Raw genomic sequence first — 17294 nt, 5'->3', positions numbered from 1 at the left:
CCAAAATACTGAAGGGGCAAAACTGATCAAACTTGGTGATTAATGTGAGGGCAAGAGACAGTGATGGGTCAAGCATGACCCATTCATTTGCTCAGGTGCCTCGGTATATAAAAGTGGTGATTTTGCAAACTGAGGCTGGAAACACAGAAGGAAGGGCATGTTGTGAAGCAGTGGTTCTCAACATATGGTTCCAGGACTAGCTTTTATTAGCCTCACCTGGGGACTTGTAAGATAAGCAGACCCTCAGGACTTAACCCAGTCTATGGAATCAGAAGCTCTGGGCATGGGGCACAGCAACCTGTTTTCACAAGCTCTCTGGGGTACTCTAATGTTTGACAGAATTTGAGATCCCCTGTTTTGATGGGAAGGTGGTGACACTTTCCATTTGAGGTTTGTGGAATGTTCCAATAGGACGTCCAGATGGAAATGCTCAAGGGGCACATCTACTATTGATCTTATCATAGTCAGTACTATAGATGTGTTATTTTGAGTGAATGAAGGTGTCAGGCTCCTTTAAAAAATTTTGTTTCCAGAGGACAACAGTAAAAGATGCTTAATCCTTGGAAGAAAAGTTGTGACAAATCCATATAGCATATTGAAAAGCAGAGACATTACTTTGCCAACAAAGGTCCATCTAGTCGAGGCTATGGTTTTCCCAGTATTCATGTATGGATGTGAGAGTTGGACTGTGAAGAAAGCTAAGCACCAAGGAATTGATGCTTTTGTACTGTGGTGTTGGAGAAGACTCTTGAGAGTCCCTTGGGCTGCAAGGAGATCCAACCAGTCCATCCTAAAGGAGATCAGTCCTGGGTGTTCTTTAGAAGGAATGATGCTAAAGCTGAAACTCTAGTACTTTGGCCACCTCATGGGAAAAGTTGACTCATTGGAAAAGACTCTGATGCTGAGAGGGATTGGGGGCAGGAGGAGAAGGGGACGACAGAGGATGAGATGGCTGGATTGCATCACCGACTCAATGGACGTAAGTCTGAGTGAACTCCGGGAGTTGGTGATGGACAGGGAGGCCTGGCGTGCTGCGATTCATGGGGTCGCAAAGAATCAGACACGACTGAACTGAACTGAGGACAACAGACAGGGTCACAGGGAGCATTTCCTTTAGGAAAATGGTTCAAACACTTGGGTGATAGTTATCAAGTTAGTATTTCCGTCTTAAGGCTATCCTTTCTCTCTCAGGCCTGGAATTCAGCTGGCTGACTCACTGGTTGATTTATGTCCGTCTCTTTCCACTGCTCTCTGTGCCTCATTTACTAAATGGCTTGAGTGCATCCTGTGCACAACTCTCCAGTAGAAACAGGGAAGTACATGCACACTGGAAGGAACTTTGCCATTTGGGCTCATCGCTAGGTGTCACCCACACAAGGGTGAAAGAGGAAAGGGACAAGCAGTGGCCAGACTTACTGCCTCTTCCTCCGGCAGTCTATTTTGTATAGGACACTCAGCAATGGCCCTTGGGCTAAGTTCAGCCCACAATCAGTTTCTGTGAATAAACTTTATCAGAACACTGCCGTGCCCATTAGTTTACAAATTGTCCATGGCTGATTTTCATTACATGGCTGAGTTGCGGAGTTGTGACCGGGATAGTACGAACTGCAAATCTAAAACCTTTACTCTCTAGCCTTTTATAGAAAAGTTTGCTGATCTCTGCTTTAGACCAGTGGTTCTCACAGTTCAGCTTGCAGCAGAGCCCACAGGGGCTTTGAAAACAGAGGATATGTGGGCTGTACCTAGGTCGGTAACCTGGGAATTCCTATTTCTAGCAAGTTCCCGAAAGAGGCTGATGCTGCTGGTCAGAGGACCACACTTTGAGAACCACTGCTTTCGTGTAAGCCCTCAGGGTACCCATGTCTGGATCAAAGGGAAAACTTGCCTCTAGCTACAAGTTCAAGGGATTATTTCAGATTCTGTCTCTATCTCAGCTTGAACTGTCATCACTCTTTTGAACTCCATTTCCATCCTATTGTTTTTCTCCTTATGTTCTTCCTTCCCCTTTATCCAAACCTTGAAGGTAAAAGAATTCTTTAGAAAAACATGCTCAACAGTTTTATTACTGTCCTGAGGTGAAATATGTTACAATTTTGGCATCTCGATCTTTAAGAATTAGCAACTACTGTAATCAATAATCGGAGAAAGCAATGGCACCCCACTCCAGTACTCTTGCCTGGAAAATCCCATGGATGGAGGAGCCTGGGAGGCTGCAGTCCATGGGGTCGCTAAGAATTGGATATGACTGAGCGTCTTCACTTTCACTTTTCACTTTCATGCATTGGAGAAGGAAATGGCAACCCACTCCAGTGTTCTTGCCTGGAGAATCCCAGGGACGGAGGAGCCTGGTGGACTGCCGTCTATGGGGTCGCACAGAGCCGGACATGACTGAAGCAATTTAGCAGCAGCAGTAATCAATAACAGGCTTCCCAGGTGGCACTAGTGGTGAAGAACCCACTTGCCAAGGCAGGAGATGTAAGAAACGTGGGTTCAAGGCCTGGGTTGGGAAGATCCTCTGGAGAGGGGCATGGCAACCCACTCCAGTATTCTCACCTGGAGAATCCCATGGGCAGAGGAGCCTGGCGGGCTACAGTCCATGGGGTCGCAGAGTCGGACACGACTGAAGTGGTCTAGCATGCAAAGACGTAATCAATAATATCTTTCCCTTTAGCTTTACTCATATCTATTTACCCTGTTCCTGTAATATATTAAATAAACAATTTGAGGTCATGACTTTTTTCCTTTTGATCGTGTGAAAACGTCAAAGGAGAGGGAAATTATGCTTTTCATTAGACAAATGACTACATCCATCAGCTTGAGGTAGGATTTAGGGGGGAAGTTGAGAATGGATTGAGTAGAAGTGATAGTTGCTTTCTCCATCTTGATGAGTAGACCTTTACAAGGCTGTTTCATTATTTTGTTAGAAGTGCTAGCAGTTAAGAATTACTAGAATAAGTATGTGATCAGTCATGATTGACTCTTTGTGACCCTTTTGGATTGTAGCCCACCAGGCTCCTCTGTCTATGGGATTTCCCAGGCAAGAATACTGGAGTGGGTTGCCATTTCCTCTTCCAGGGGATCTTCTGACCCAGGAATCGAACTCGAATCTCCTGCATGGGGAGTGGATTCTTTATCTGCTGAGCCATTGGGAAGCCCTACTAGAGTAACAGACGAGATCATATAGAAATATAGGTGAAAGCAGCTTCAATGTATTGATAACATCCATATTCAGAACTACCCATGTGGCTACGCCTTTCCGTGCTTATAGAAACGTCAGTGTGAAACTGCCTTTGGGTTTATCATGGAAAGAAAGAAAGATATAGTTTAATTTTGAACTTTAAAGTTCATAAGAAGTGAGCTATATTTATTAGTACCCATAAAGTGCCATATCTACCCAATTGTTTAATAAATATATTCAATTATATTTCTTTCCCTCCTTTTCTCATGTTATGCTTATTCTGCACCCCCACGTGGCACCCCTCCCCACCCCCTCCTCCCCACATTCTGCTTTGGAAAAAAAGTAAAATCAGTAGTAAGACAATCTGAAGGACTGTATCCTGGAGGCTCCTCTGTCCATGGAATTCTCCAGCCCAGAATACTGAAGTAAGTTGCCTTTCCCTTCTCCAGGGGATCTTCCCATCCCAGGGATCAAACCCAGGTCTCCCATATTACAGGCGGATTATTTACCAGCTGAGCCACCAGGGATGCCCAAGAATACTGGAGTTGGTATCCTATCCCTTCTGCAAGGGATCTTCCTGACCTAGGAATTGAACTGGGATCTCCTACTTTGCAGAAGGATTCTTTTGCAGTTGAGCTACCAGGGGAACCCGAATAACTCATCACCTAACTTTAAAAACCATGAAACTCAGGCTCTGATGAATTCATCATTAAAGTTTTAAAAAACATGAAAATTGATTTACTATTTGAATGAAGAGTAAGGAAAACAACTACCCAATCTATAAATTGCTCAGTTGGAATGAAGTATTACTAGACATACTTTAAATATGAAATGTACCAGTACTGGTTCTATCCATTTATTATAGATTTTATGCCTCAAATATATTCATAATGGATTACAATGTCAAAATTCATTCCTCACCATGTTTATATATTTAATATTTCTCCCTCAGAAGATTTGAGCATGGCTAAAGGCAAAGTTATATTTTTCCTTGATAATAATATAATAATAAATTGTTACACATAAAGGAAATTTACTTTAAATTTATAACTGAAGCTACCCTGTATTTCATGTTGCAGTAATGATGCTCTTACTCACCTGACATAGTGACTTCTTTCAGCATCGTCACGCTTCTGTCTTAGGACCTTGTGTTAAAAAAGTCATTTTTCCAACCTTCGCTTTTTCAGATCTTGATAACTCAAGATGATGTGCTTTCAGAAAAACGGATACCCTGAAGAATACCTTAGGAAAATTAAATGTCTCTAATCAGTGTCTTTGATTTAACACTAAATGGATAATAATATGACTGATATAAAATTACAGAGTAGTTACCACTTAAAAGTGCATTAACAAAGCTAAGCTATGGCATTAGAAGGTAGAATAGTTACATCAATTACATCTAGGAAGCAGTTACTTGAAAAGAGCCTGAGGAGTCCCTCGAGGAACTGGGAGTATTCTGTTTCTTAATCTCAGGGCTTGTTTCATGAAGGTGTTTATTTTGTGAAAATTCATCAAACTATAGGCTTTTCAACTGGGTCCTTGATGTATGGTTAAACTTTCACAAAAATATTTATTAAATAGGAAAAAATGCAATAGATTAGGGTGACAGAAAATCAATTGTGCTTTTTATTATAGTTAAAATTTTCATGCGTAAAACTCCTAGGCATGGCCTTGTTAGCTTTCAATGCAGAAGATTTGCTTACATTTTCGTGTGTGCTGCCCAACCGAAATGATTGCTTGTGCGTGGGCACTGCCTTCTTCTATTCATTGCTTCTGAAATGAGAATATTCTGTCTTGTTGCTTACATGACTTTATTGAGATATACCCAGTTAGGGCAGCTGCCCATGGAAACACAGAGAGGGATTTTTTCCTCTTTATTAAATTTATTATAATTTAAAGGTTTTCAGAATAAAATTGGAAAAGAGAGAGGCTGATAATGTCTATTCCTCCAGCTTACTTCTGTTACTTCAAAAAACACTTTAGGAGCAGACATTACATATACCTGTATCTATTATAGATCTTCATTCCATCATATATTATTATATTTTCCCTGAGCATATAGGCTCAGGAGGGATAAGAGTATTATCTATTAGCATTTCTGTGTAAGGGACTTCCCAGGAGGCTCAGTGGGAAAGAATCCGCCTGCCAAGGCAGGAGACATGGGAAATGTGTGTTCAATCCTTGAGTCGGGAAAACTGAAGAAGGAAATGGCAACCCACTCTATGATTCTTGCCTGGAAAATCCCCTGGACAGAGGAGCCTGGTGGGCTACACGACTGCACAACTGAGCATGAGCACGATTTCTGTGTAAGAGTTTATTAGATCCTGTAGACGTGCCATAATCCATTGTCTGGGCTGGACTTAGGAAAGCCCAGTACAGGAGGGGTCACGGGTATTTGGATAAGGGGCATGCTTCACTTTTTAACTGAGCACCCCAAAACCTTATCCTGAAACCACTCATTGGCAGTCCCTTCTGGAGGGAGTTCCTGCAAATGTGGGGAAGGGAGATGAGCGCAAGGGTGAGGATGGGCTCTGGGTCGACTCTTGCAGGTGCTTTGTCAGCATTGATGTATGAGTAGCATCAACAGCTCCTTTCCAACATGCACAGTTGGCCATTCCAGATACCCTGGCCTGCTGGACAGATGAATGATGAAATGATTCAGCCCATAAAGTTAATGAAACCACCTGATAGTAACTTACATCTACTGCTCTAGGTTGGATTTCTACAAATGAGTGTATCTGTTTCTTTGAAGGCACTTATGCATGCATTCACATCACGATGCTTACAATGCTAAAATAAACATATCCACAATTGGCAATATAAAAATCAAATAGCCAAGGTATACCTCAGAAAAAATAATGCTAACATAGTGTTTCTTTATTTGGCAAGACTGAAATTTCTAAGTGTCTCTGCTAGAGTTCACATCAGAGCCTTCTTCTGCCTCTCCCATTATCTCCATTCTAAAAATTCTTGGGTGAAACAAACACCTGCAGAAAATTTTTATTAACTTTCCTCAGAAAGTAATTTATCTCTTAATAATATAGCAGAGAATAGTTTCTCTGATATGAACCCATAGATAACATTTTTTAATTTCTAGAAGCTAAAAGAATTACAAAAATAAAACCCAGGGGGTCAATAAATCTTGCAGTCTGTCACTGAACTGAGCAGATTGCACTGAATATCTCGTCATGAAGAGTGCTTCTTGTTTATAATTCACTGATGAACTTTGCAAAAGAAAAGCAGAGCCCAGTGCTATGCTGCAGATAGTCATGTCCAACTCTTTGTGACTCCATGGATTGTAGCCCACCAGGCTTCTCTATCCATGGGGATTCTCCTGGTAAAAATACTGGAGTGGACTGCCATGCCCTCCTCCAGGGGATCTTCACAACCAAGGGATCGAACTCAGATCTCCTGGACTGCAGGCAGATTCTTAACAGTCTGAGCCACCAGCAAGGCCCAGAGGATCCTAATTTAAACTGTGGAAGCAAAGAATAGCTGACCTGCTAGGCTAAGGTGGAGGTGAAGTGGGACCAGTTCCTTGGAACTGGTCAAAAGTCTTGTTCTTTAGTCTTATTTCAATAAAAACAAAGACTAGGAGTTTCTACAGATAATAACAACAAGAGCACTTTGGTTATATCAGGGGAAAAAAATGGGACTTAAAATATTTGAACCCAGACTCTGCTATTTTCTAGTTCTATGACTAAGTTCATAATCAATCTGAACGCTAGTTTTTCCATCTTTAGAATTAGCATAAAACTGCTCTACGGACATAAACTGTACAAATACAGCTTAAACAAACTTTAGAAGCTATAATTGTGATTGATATAGAAATACCAAGTGCCTACTGTCCTCTGTGCCCTTGGACAAACCTGTGAAACATGCTGCCAGGAGGGTGTGTGAGCAACTTGCTATGTGGCTCAGCTTCCTTCATTTGAGAATGGATGGACTTGAAAAATGGTTTTTAAGGAGGCTCATGTAGCCGGGTTGGGCTTATTTCAGAAGTTCAACCAGGGGAGGGGAGGAAAGAATGAGGCGTTCTCCAGCCCTAACATCTGGTTCTGTATCTTGTTTGCTCATTTGTCTCAATTAGAAAGCAGAGGGTATCTGCTGCTCAGTGCCCCAGATGAGAAGGGAAAGCGTGACTAGATGTCATTTTTGTTGGGCATTTGGGACACTAGCAAGGAAATCAAATTTCTTATCAGGGAGGAGAAGCAGAAAAAGAAATTGACTGTGGGCAGTGATGGGTTAGGTTTGGGAATTTTCGCTGGGGCTCCAGCTTGAAATCTTTCCTGGGTGGCTCAGCAGCGAAGAATCTGCCTGCCGCTGCAGCAGATACAGGTTCAATCCCTGGATCAGGAAGATCCCTTGGAGAAGGAAACGGCAACCTGCTCCAGTATTCTTGCCTGGGAAATCCCATGGATGGAGGAGCCTGGCAGGCTACAGTCCACAGGGTCACAGAGAGTCAGACAGCAATTAAACAACAAACAACAAGTTCTAAAAGCGGTCAAAGAGCGAGGCTTTACCAGTAGAGGGCTGAGGAACAAATTTGTATAATTCTGATTATTATTTAAGGTTATTTTAATCGCTGCAGATGGTGATTGCAGCCATGAAATTAAAAGACACTCCTTGGAAGGAAAGTTATGACCAACCTTGATAGCATATTCAAAAGCAGAGACATTACTTTGTCAACAAAGGTCCATCTAGTCAAGGCTATGGTTTTTCCTGTGGTCATGTATGGATGTGAGAGTTGGACTGTGAGGAAAGCTGAGTGCCGAGGAATTGATGCTTTTGAACTGTGGTGTTGGAGAAGACTCTTGAGAGTCCCTTGGACTGCAAGGAGATCCAACCAGTCCACCCTAAAGGAGATCAGTCCTGGGTGTTCTTTGGAAGGAATGATGCTAAAGCTGAAACTCCAGTACTTTGACCTCCTCATGCGAAGAGTTGACTCATTAGAAAAGACTCTGATGCTGGGAGGGATTAGGGGCAGGAGGAGAATGGGATGACAGAGGATGAGATGGCTGGATGGCATCACCGACTTGATGGACATGAGTCTGAGTGAACTCCGGGAGTTGGTGATGGACAGGGAGGCCTGGGGTGCTGCAATTCATGGGGTCGCAAAGAGTCGGATATGACTGAGTGACTGAACTGAGATATATAAGAAGCGTTGTTGGAAAATGCTTCAGACTAGTATCTTTTTCCTGGTCTGAATCTTTTGTTCCTGGTGTATAAATGCATTCCTTTGGGACTTGGCAGGGAGAAAGTGATCTTTGTGTTCTTTGTCAAACACTCCCCTGAAATATAATTTCTATGTTTATATTTCTGTATATCCATATATACATATATCCCTTTAATAAGTGACATCTTTGATAGCTCAATCCCATCTCCTTCTTCCCTAATCTATACTACTGTTAAATTCTGTGCTTTTACACATGGAGGCATACTACCTCCATCTCCTCATGGCCGTGACCATGAATGCTGACTCTTACAAAAGTTGGTTGTTCCTATACATTATAACCTGATCTTCCTAAAGTGCTTCTAAAAATCTTTTCATAGCTTCCCAATACCTACAAATTTGGATACCTACTCCTGAGGCCTTCATTAGCGGCCATCTCCTTCTATTCTCAGTCTACCTAGTTTTAGGAGCTCAGTAAATATCAATTTCTTTTTACCCTTTCCCTGGAGTTATACAGTTGACCCTTGAACAACACAGGTCCATGTACATATGAATTTTTTGTCAATAGATACAGTTCTTTTCTATTTTATAGATCTTTAAATTAACCAAGTGTGGGAAAATTTTGTGTTTGATGATAGATCATATGTGGAATCAAAAGAACTAGGGTTTGAGTCCTGATTCTAACCAAACCATTTCAACTTCTTGCCCTGAGCTGAGTCATTTATCAGTTCCTTTGTTTTTTTTCTTTAATATAAATTTATTTATTTTAATTGAAGGCTAATTACTTTACACTATTGTATTGGTTTTGCCATACATTGACATGAATCTGCCACGGGTGTACATGTGTTCCCCATCCTGAACCCCTCTCCCACCTCCCTCCCCATCCCATCCCTCTGGGTCATCCCAATGCTCCAGCCCCAAGCACCCTGTATCATGCATCGAACCTGGACTGGCGATTTGTTTCACATACGGTAATATACATGTTTCAATGCCATTCTCCCAAACCATCCCACCCTTGCCCTCTCCCACAGAGTCCAAAAACTGTTCTATACATCTGTGTCCCTTTTGCTGTCTCACATACAGGGTTATCATTAATTACTATCTTTCTAAATTCCATATATATGTGTTAGTATACTGTATTGGTGTTTTTCTTTCTGGCTTACTTCACTCTGTATAATCGGCTCCAGTTTCATCCATCTCATCAGAACTGATTCAAATATATTCTTCTTAATGGCTGAGTGATACTCCATTGTGTATATGTACCACAGCTTTCTTATCCATTCGTCTGCTGATGGACATCTAGGTTGTTTCCATGTCCTGGCTATTAGAAACAGTGCTGTGATGAACATTGGGGTACATGTGTCTCTTTCAATTCTGGTTTCCTCAGTGTGTATGCCCAGAAGTGGGATTGCTGGGTCATAAGGTAGTTCTATTTCCAGTTTTTTAAGGAATCTCCCCACTGTTCTCCATAGTGGTTGTACTAGTTTGCCTTCCCACCAACAGTGTAAGAGGGTTCCCTTTTCTCCACACCCTCTCCAGCATTTATTGCTTGTAAACTTTTGGATCGCAGCCATTCTGACTGGCGTGAGATGGTACCTCATTGTGGTTTTGATTTGCATTTCTCTGATAAAGAATGCTGTTGAGCATGTTTTCATGTGTTTGTTAGCCATCCGTACGTCTTCTTTGGAGAAATGTCTATTTAGTTCTTTGGCCCATTTTTTGATTGGGTCGTTTATTTTTTTGGAATTGAACTGCAGGAGTTGCTTGTATATTTTTGAGATTAATTCTTTGTCAGTTGCTTCGTTTACTATTATTTTCTCCCATTCAGAAGGCTGTCTTTTCACATTGCTTATAGTTTTCTTTGCTGTGCAAAAGCTTTTAATTTTAATTACGTCCCATTTGTTTATTTTTGCTTTTATTTCCAATATTCTGGGAGGTGGGTCATAGAGGATCCTCCTGTGATTTATGTCGGAGAGTGTTTGTTTCTGAGGCAGGGATAGAAGTTTGAAGATTTTCAACCACGTGATGGCCAGTGCCCTTAACCTTGTTATTGTTCAAGGGTCAGCTGTACATTCTTGAGAACCTATTGTAACATCTTTGCTTGTGTTCTCCACCACATCTAGGATGGAGTAGGCCTTCTGAGGATGTATGTTTAATTGCCTTAATAGAATTTAGCATAGGGCGAGGCACACCATCTGTGCTTAGTAAACTTACAGTTTTCCATTGTTTCTAGGACAAATCTTAATATTAAATAACAGTGAAGACCTTTAGGAAATTAGCCAGCCTGTAGCATTAACATAAGCAAGACCTGTGGAGAAAAATTACGCCAGGTTCTCTAAGCAGCTTTTTAGGGAACTGAAGGGAGGTCACCATGGACTGGTTAGGGGGTTGCAACTAGAGGAGGCAGGAGAAACAGAAAGGAACAATCAAAACAGCAAATTTAACAGTAACTGAAGAATAGATGGAGTAGGAGAAGGGCTTGCAGCTTGAAAGAGATTGCTCTGGGATTTCTGGTGGAAGAGGCAACTGGGGCACACCACAGCTGTTGGATTAAGAGGAGATAAAGAACAGACTTTCACCACTGCCGTCAGTCACTGCAGGGCTCCCTGATGGCACTACCATTTTTGTTGTTGCTGTTGCAATGCCACTAGGCCATCTCCAAGACAGAACCTGTTGTGCACTACACGACAGACAAAAATAACTTTAAACTTTCAGAAGCTTGCTTTCAGCCCCTCGATCCTCATTCAAGTTGACTAGTGTCTTGGTCCTGGCTGCTCTCACTGAAATACCATAGACTAGGTGGGTTAAACAACGACCATTTATTTCTCCCAGTTCCGAAGGCTGAAAGTCCAAGAAAGCTGAAAGCTGACTTCCTGGCTTACAGACAGCTGCCTTCTTGCTGTGTGCTCACGTGGCCAAGACAGAGATGTCTTTCTCCTGTCTCTCCTTATAAAGGTACGAATCCCACTCATGAGGGCTTCCCCCTTATGGCCTACTTACTTCCTAAAGGACCCATCTCCAAATACCATCACCTTGGGGATAGCTGCTGCTACTGCTGCTAAGTCGCCTCAGTCATGTCCGACTCTGTGCGACTCCAAAGACGGCAGCCCACCAGGCTCCCCCGTCCCTGGGATTCTCCAGGCAAGAACCCTGGAGTGGGTTGCCATTTCCTTCTCCAGTGCATGAAAGTGAAAAGTGAAAATGAAGTCGCTCAGTCGTGTCCGACTCCTAGCGACCCCATGGACTGCAGCCTACCAGGCTCCTCCATCCGTGGGATTTTCCAGGCAAGAGTACTGGAGTGGGGTGCTGTTGCCTTCTCTGACCTTGGGGATTAGGTTTCAACATATGACTTTTGGGGGAACTTAGACATTTAGTCCATTGCACTGTGACAAGCACAGGCTTTTGCAAAAACTGTTGATGAGCGAAATCTTTATTAGATGGGTTAGTCTGTGAACTAAGGAAACAGAGGGAAAAAGGATCATAGCATCACAGACCATGGTTACTTGTGAACGCATGCAGGAAGCTTGTCTGGAGAAGGCGGCATTCCCAAGGGAGTCCAGCAGGGTGCGCTAAGAGGCCAGGGGAAGGGAACACACTAGGGACCTGCAACCTCACATTCGCTGACTGAAAGGTAGACTTAATATTAAGGTTATACTGACATTCATTGCAGATCTATCTGGATGAGGGCAGGAGAATATTGGGATTGAAAAAGAGAGAGATAGCAAGTAGGTTAAACAGCATAGATGCAAGGATTTCTGGAATATTATTAAATAATGCACTTTAAACATTGAGCCTCTGTGCCTAGATTTAAAAATACCTTGTAAGAATTTGCAGACTTTGTCCCTAAAACAAACTACAGTGATTTTATTCTTTGCATATGAGCCTGGTGCACATTAGGCAAGATGCTGTCTGGAGCTCATGGAAATATCTGTGCTTCTGCTTTTTTTTTCCATCATGTACATGAAAGCATATGAGGACAGTATGTCAAAAGTGACACCATCAATCTTTCTTCCTGGGATTGGTTATGACCAAAAGGGGCTCTAATAGTGTTGTCTTTGGTAGTGAATAAATATAGTCATTTCCTAAATGCAGAGCAGCAGCCTCAAGAGTTACTAATAGACAGACCAATGTATTAACTGGACCTCCTTCTCTGTCCCTCTGTCTACTGAGTGTCACAGCTGAGAAATACATAGCCTCCTCTTTTGGCTTGGGGGGAATATTCCCAGGGGACCATTAACCTTACTTTGTCCGTGGCTCCAGAAGATATGACCAGTTGAAACTGCTCCGTTAGCAGCTTAATCTGCTCTACACTGGGAAAGCAAGGCTGTGTGAGGAAGGGCATCTTGCTTGGGTTGAAAATCCAAACACTAAATATGCTAAAAACATCTATGTCAAGGATATATTACACAGAGCTCTATGTCTTGACATAGTCACATGTTCACTACGTCTAAAGTAGTTTTCACTTCTAAAGACAGAGTTAAAAGCTATACAATACAACTCAACACAGTGGGAAGAAATGAGAGCTTAAACAGTGTTGAAATGTGGAGTTTGAGGGCTTGGAGATCACAATCCATACTTGGATTATTCCTATAAATTATTAAGCAGGGTCAGGGATTGAGAAGACAAAGTGAGGTCAGTCTGAGCTCAGAGTGTTCTTTATCAGAGCTTTGCTTCACCAAGAAATGAGAAGACACATCAGAAGGGACTATGATCCCAGAACTTTCTGCTCTTTCTTCACTGAGGAGAAACGTGATGTTCATCACATTCTGATCAGTTACATATTCAGGTCTGTGTATACATTTGAATGTGTTCCATTAATTTATCTGCCTAATCCTCTGCTGACACCACATTAACTATCCTCTGTTTAGTTCAACTTGTTTATTTGCTATGTTTTAAACATTTATACAACACCATGTGCAAAACGGTTTTAAATGACTTTTAACTATTAAATCATTTCAAGTGATCGAGCGGCATAAATTCTAGCTCCCTCAGTCCATATTCAATGGAAATGCTAGTCCTCCCACCGCCACACCCATCCTCCCCAGAGATGTCTGGAATTTCAAAAGATTTCTTTTAATTTCAAAAATTTAATATCTCATGGTAACTTTTGGGTTCCATTTTACGTTTCCTGCCAACTCTTACTTTCAGTAGTGTTTCCTTTCACAGAGCTGTTTTCTGCTCTCTGCCAGTGCCTAGTAAACTAAGAAAAACAACCTTTTTTTTTTTTTTCTGTCTTGACGTCCCTAAATCACTCCTATTCCCACAAGGCTTTTTATGTAATAGTCAATTTTACAGAATGTTTTGCAAAATAGATAGCTATGATTCTATCTCAGGGCCGACATGTCCTTCAGTTCATTATCAAGGATATGTTATTGTCTGTTTCATTTCCCATGTCGCTTTCGCTCAGTTTCGTATATATATTGAATAGAGATGATTCTTTTGCTCTTCTCTTTCCTCGTTTCCTTCTATGTCTTCACCACACCAACCCTTATTCACCTCTTCTTACTTTTGCTCTGTATTCTACCCTACTCAAAGTAATAAACATAGATTATTCGCTTTTATGTCCAAACTGTCCTATTAAGGTGACTGCTGAAACAATAACATGGGCATGCCCTCTGGATTGAAATTATGCTAAGTCAGGGACAGAAAGAGCTGTAGTGAATTGTAGCCTTCAATGATAATTGACCCTTTCTTCTCCTCATAATTAAAATATTTCTTGTTAGTTTATGTTTACTAAACATAAGCTCTTGGCTGTTACAACTGGAAGAGCTTTTGATGATATCATACAGTTGTAGTTCTCTTTTATAAACCATTAATTCCCAACTTGGCTGCATACCAAAACCACCTGGGAACCTTAAACATTACTGATGCCTGAGTATACCCTCAGATATTCAGACTGAATTAATCTGGGTATTATTTAGCTATCAGATTTAAGTTCTCATAAGGTTATAATATGCAGCAACTTTGAGCATCACTGTCATAAATTCATAAAAAGAAATCTGTAAAAGGTCAAATGATTAATTAGGGGCAGAGTTGGATTTCTATTCAGCTTGACATTTAAGTCCAAGTTCTATTGTTTGCTGGTGACTCAGCAGGTAAAGAATCCACCTGCAATGTGGGAGACCCAAGTTCGATCCCTGGGTTGGAAAGATCCCCTGGAGAAGGGAATGTTTACCTTATTCAGTATTCTGGCCTGGAGAATTCCATGGACTGCATAGTCCATAGTGTTGCAAAGGGTCAGACATGACTGAACAACTTTCTTTCTTTTCTATTGTTTGCTGTGGCACCTTGAATGAGTTTCTTAATGCTTCTGAGTCATGGTGCATGACACTTGTACTCTGGGTTCCAAGCTGGAAGGTGATGGGAACTGGCATGGTGGAAACCAAGGAGACATGTGTGTGTCCACGGAATTCTTATTGTTATTTTAGGGGTCACTCTGACATCTTTAAAATAAATTTACTCATAAAGAAGATTATGTGCTTTCAATCGACAAGATGAAAACAAGGGCCCTCTAAGCCAGGCGCACAAAAGAAAGAGAAGGCATTCATGAAACGATGGCAGAAAGCAGCCGTCTTCAATATTTTGAAAAGCCCTTTGTGATAGTTGTCTATGGCTGTGTAATGAATTACCAAACTCAGTGGCTTAAAACAGCACCATTTATGAGCTCAGAGTTCTCTTGGTCAGAAGTCTGGCTTGTCATTGGCTGTTTGGCTGGTTTACCTGCTCAGGGTATCTCAAAATTGAAGCCAAGATGTCACTAGAGTTCTCATCTTCAGGCTCTGGGGGAAAATCTTCTTCCAATATCGTTCTTAAACACTGGCAGAATTCAGTTCCTTTTAGCCATAAAGGAGATCTCCATTTCCATGCTGCCTATTTGCCAGGGGCTACGCTGGACTTCTCCATGTCCCCTGCATTCTTAGCTACACGGCCCCCTCAGTCTTCAGGCTAGCAGTAGTATGCTGATCAAATCCTTCTTGTGCTTTGAGTTTTGGCTTCTTCCTTTGCCACATGCCAAAGAAAATGCTCTGTATTTAAAAGACTCACATGATTAGATCAGGCGCATCTAATACTCTTTATTTTAAGGTTGACTGACTTGGGATCTTAATTATATCTACAAAATCCCTTCACAGCAGCGCCTAGATTGATGTTTGATTGAATTACTGAGAGGTGTGTGTATACAGCAGGCTGGGAATCTTGGGGCCATCTTAAAATCTTGCCTACCATATCCTAGTCAAGATTCATATTTAGTTGGAAAGCTTTTTATTCCATATTCCATGCTCAGCTGTGAGAGCAGCGTGGCAGTATTTTTTTAAAGGTTTTGTGATATGCTGAATAAAGAGCAAATCTGTTTAATAAAATAAACAGCCAATCAATTCCTAAAATATAAGAAGGAATTGACCTTTTCCCTCCATAAATGTTAAAGTAAGGAATTGTTTTCTCTTCACCAAAATTTTCTCGTGGATTAAAGGTAGGAAGAATATTCTGGGATAAAGGAAACTACACAAAAAGTCATAAAGGGTGAAAGAGGTGCTTTCCAGAAACTTGAAGTGAAGATTTTGAGCTATGGAGTGACTTGAGCAGGTTTGTGTTTTAGAAATATCATCCTGAGGCCAGAGGATGAGTCCATTTGGGGGACGTTTTGGAGGCTGGAAGGTCTGTCAGGAGGTTTCCAAATGGGAAGTGGTGAGGACTGTGGCAGAAGGGAAGGAGAGAATGTTAAGGAAGGGAAATGGACAGGGTTATACAGACAGATGAGAAAGAAGTGTGAGGCAAAGAGGGAAAGAGGAGGACTCTGTTTGCGTCAGGTGTCACTTGGCTGAATCCAGAGGGCTGGAGAGGGTGGTCAGAAGTCTTGGTTGCTATGTTTTGGGGTTGGGGAAATGCAGGGAGAATCTGAATGGAGAAATGAATTAGAGCAACTGCTTTGAGGAAGAACATTTGCTTTTCCACAGGGAGAAAATACAGGAGAAGACCTTTAACTGCCCTGGTACATGGCAATAGAAAGGGGGCTTGCTTTTGGCTTCAGGCTTGGCCAGAAGGCTATACTTATTTTCAATCACCAACATCCTTCTCCCCTTTTCTCTGCCTTCCCTCATCTGTGCACCTCAGTCATCTTTTATCTTGTGCCAAAAGGAATAATATCTAATAAAAAATGATACTTAGAGTGTTAGTGGTTACCAAGCACTATTTGATCTTCATTACAACATCGTGAGATTGTAGGGCAGATGTCCTGCCCATTTGATAAGGAAACATCAGAGATTAAATGATCGGCCCTGTATTTGGTAAGTGGTAGAGTCCTGTCCAGTGCTCAAGTCTTCTAATCAATAACATGGCACCCTTTCCATTGCATCACCCTTCAATGTACTGTTGGGTAAGTACTTTAAAGAGCATTGCACTTTATCTATACACAAGGAGCCTAGAGCAGTGGTTCTTGATCCAGTTTTGAAGTTATAACTGAAAACTCTCAGTCCCCCTCTGCAGACAGCTTGCTAAGCCCCCACCTCAAATACCGTACTTCTCTCATCAGGCTCTAATGCCACTGGGTTATAATACAATTGTGAGAGAGTCCCAGATACCTAACTTCCGGGGATGACCCCTTTCTCCTTGAGCCTGAGGAACTATTCAAAAACACTCAATCTCAAGTAATCCCATGGAACATAGCCAACCCCACTCCGCTTGCCAAATTATATAAGCTTCTTTATACAATTCCAGTTTACACTTTAACCTTGTCCCTGGTATGACACCCTATGTGGCCCTACATGACAACCTTCTCTCATTTGATGTAGTAAGTGAAAAAGAGTTTTGCTTTTCATCTCTCTGAAAATGTCCAGCAATCCAAAGAACCTGTACTCATGCCTGATAGTAGATCTAAACCACAGTTAGATCACACCCAACAGTTCTTATCTTGGGCTGCACACTGGAAACCCAAGGAGCTTTACAAAC

This window comes from Ovis aries, chromosome 8 (assembly GCF_016772045.2).
Source record: "Ovis aries strain OAR_USU_Benz2616 breed Rambouillet chromosome 8, ARS-UI_Ramb_v3.0, whole genome shotgun sequence".
Lineage (NCBI taxonomy): Eukaryota > Metazoa > Chordata > Mammalia > Artiodactyla > Bovidae > Ovis > Ovis aries.
This window is presented reverse-complemented; position numbering follows the sequence as displayed.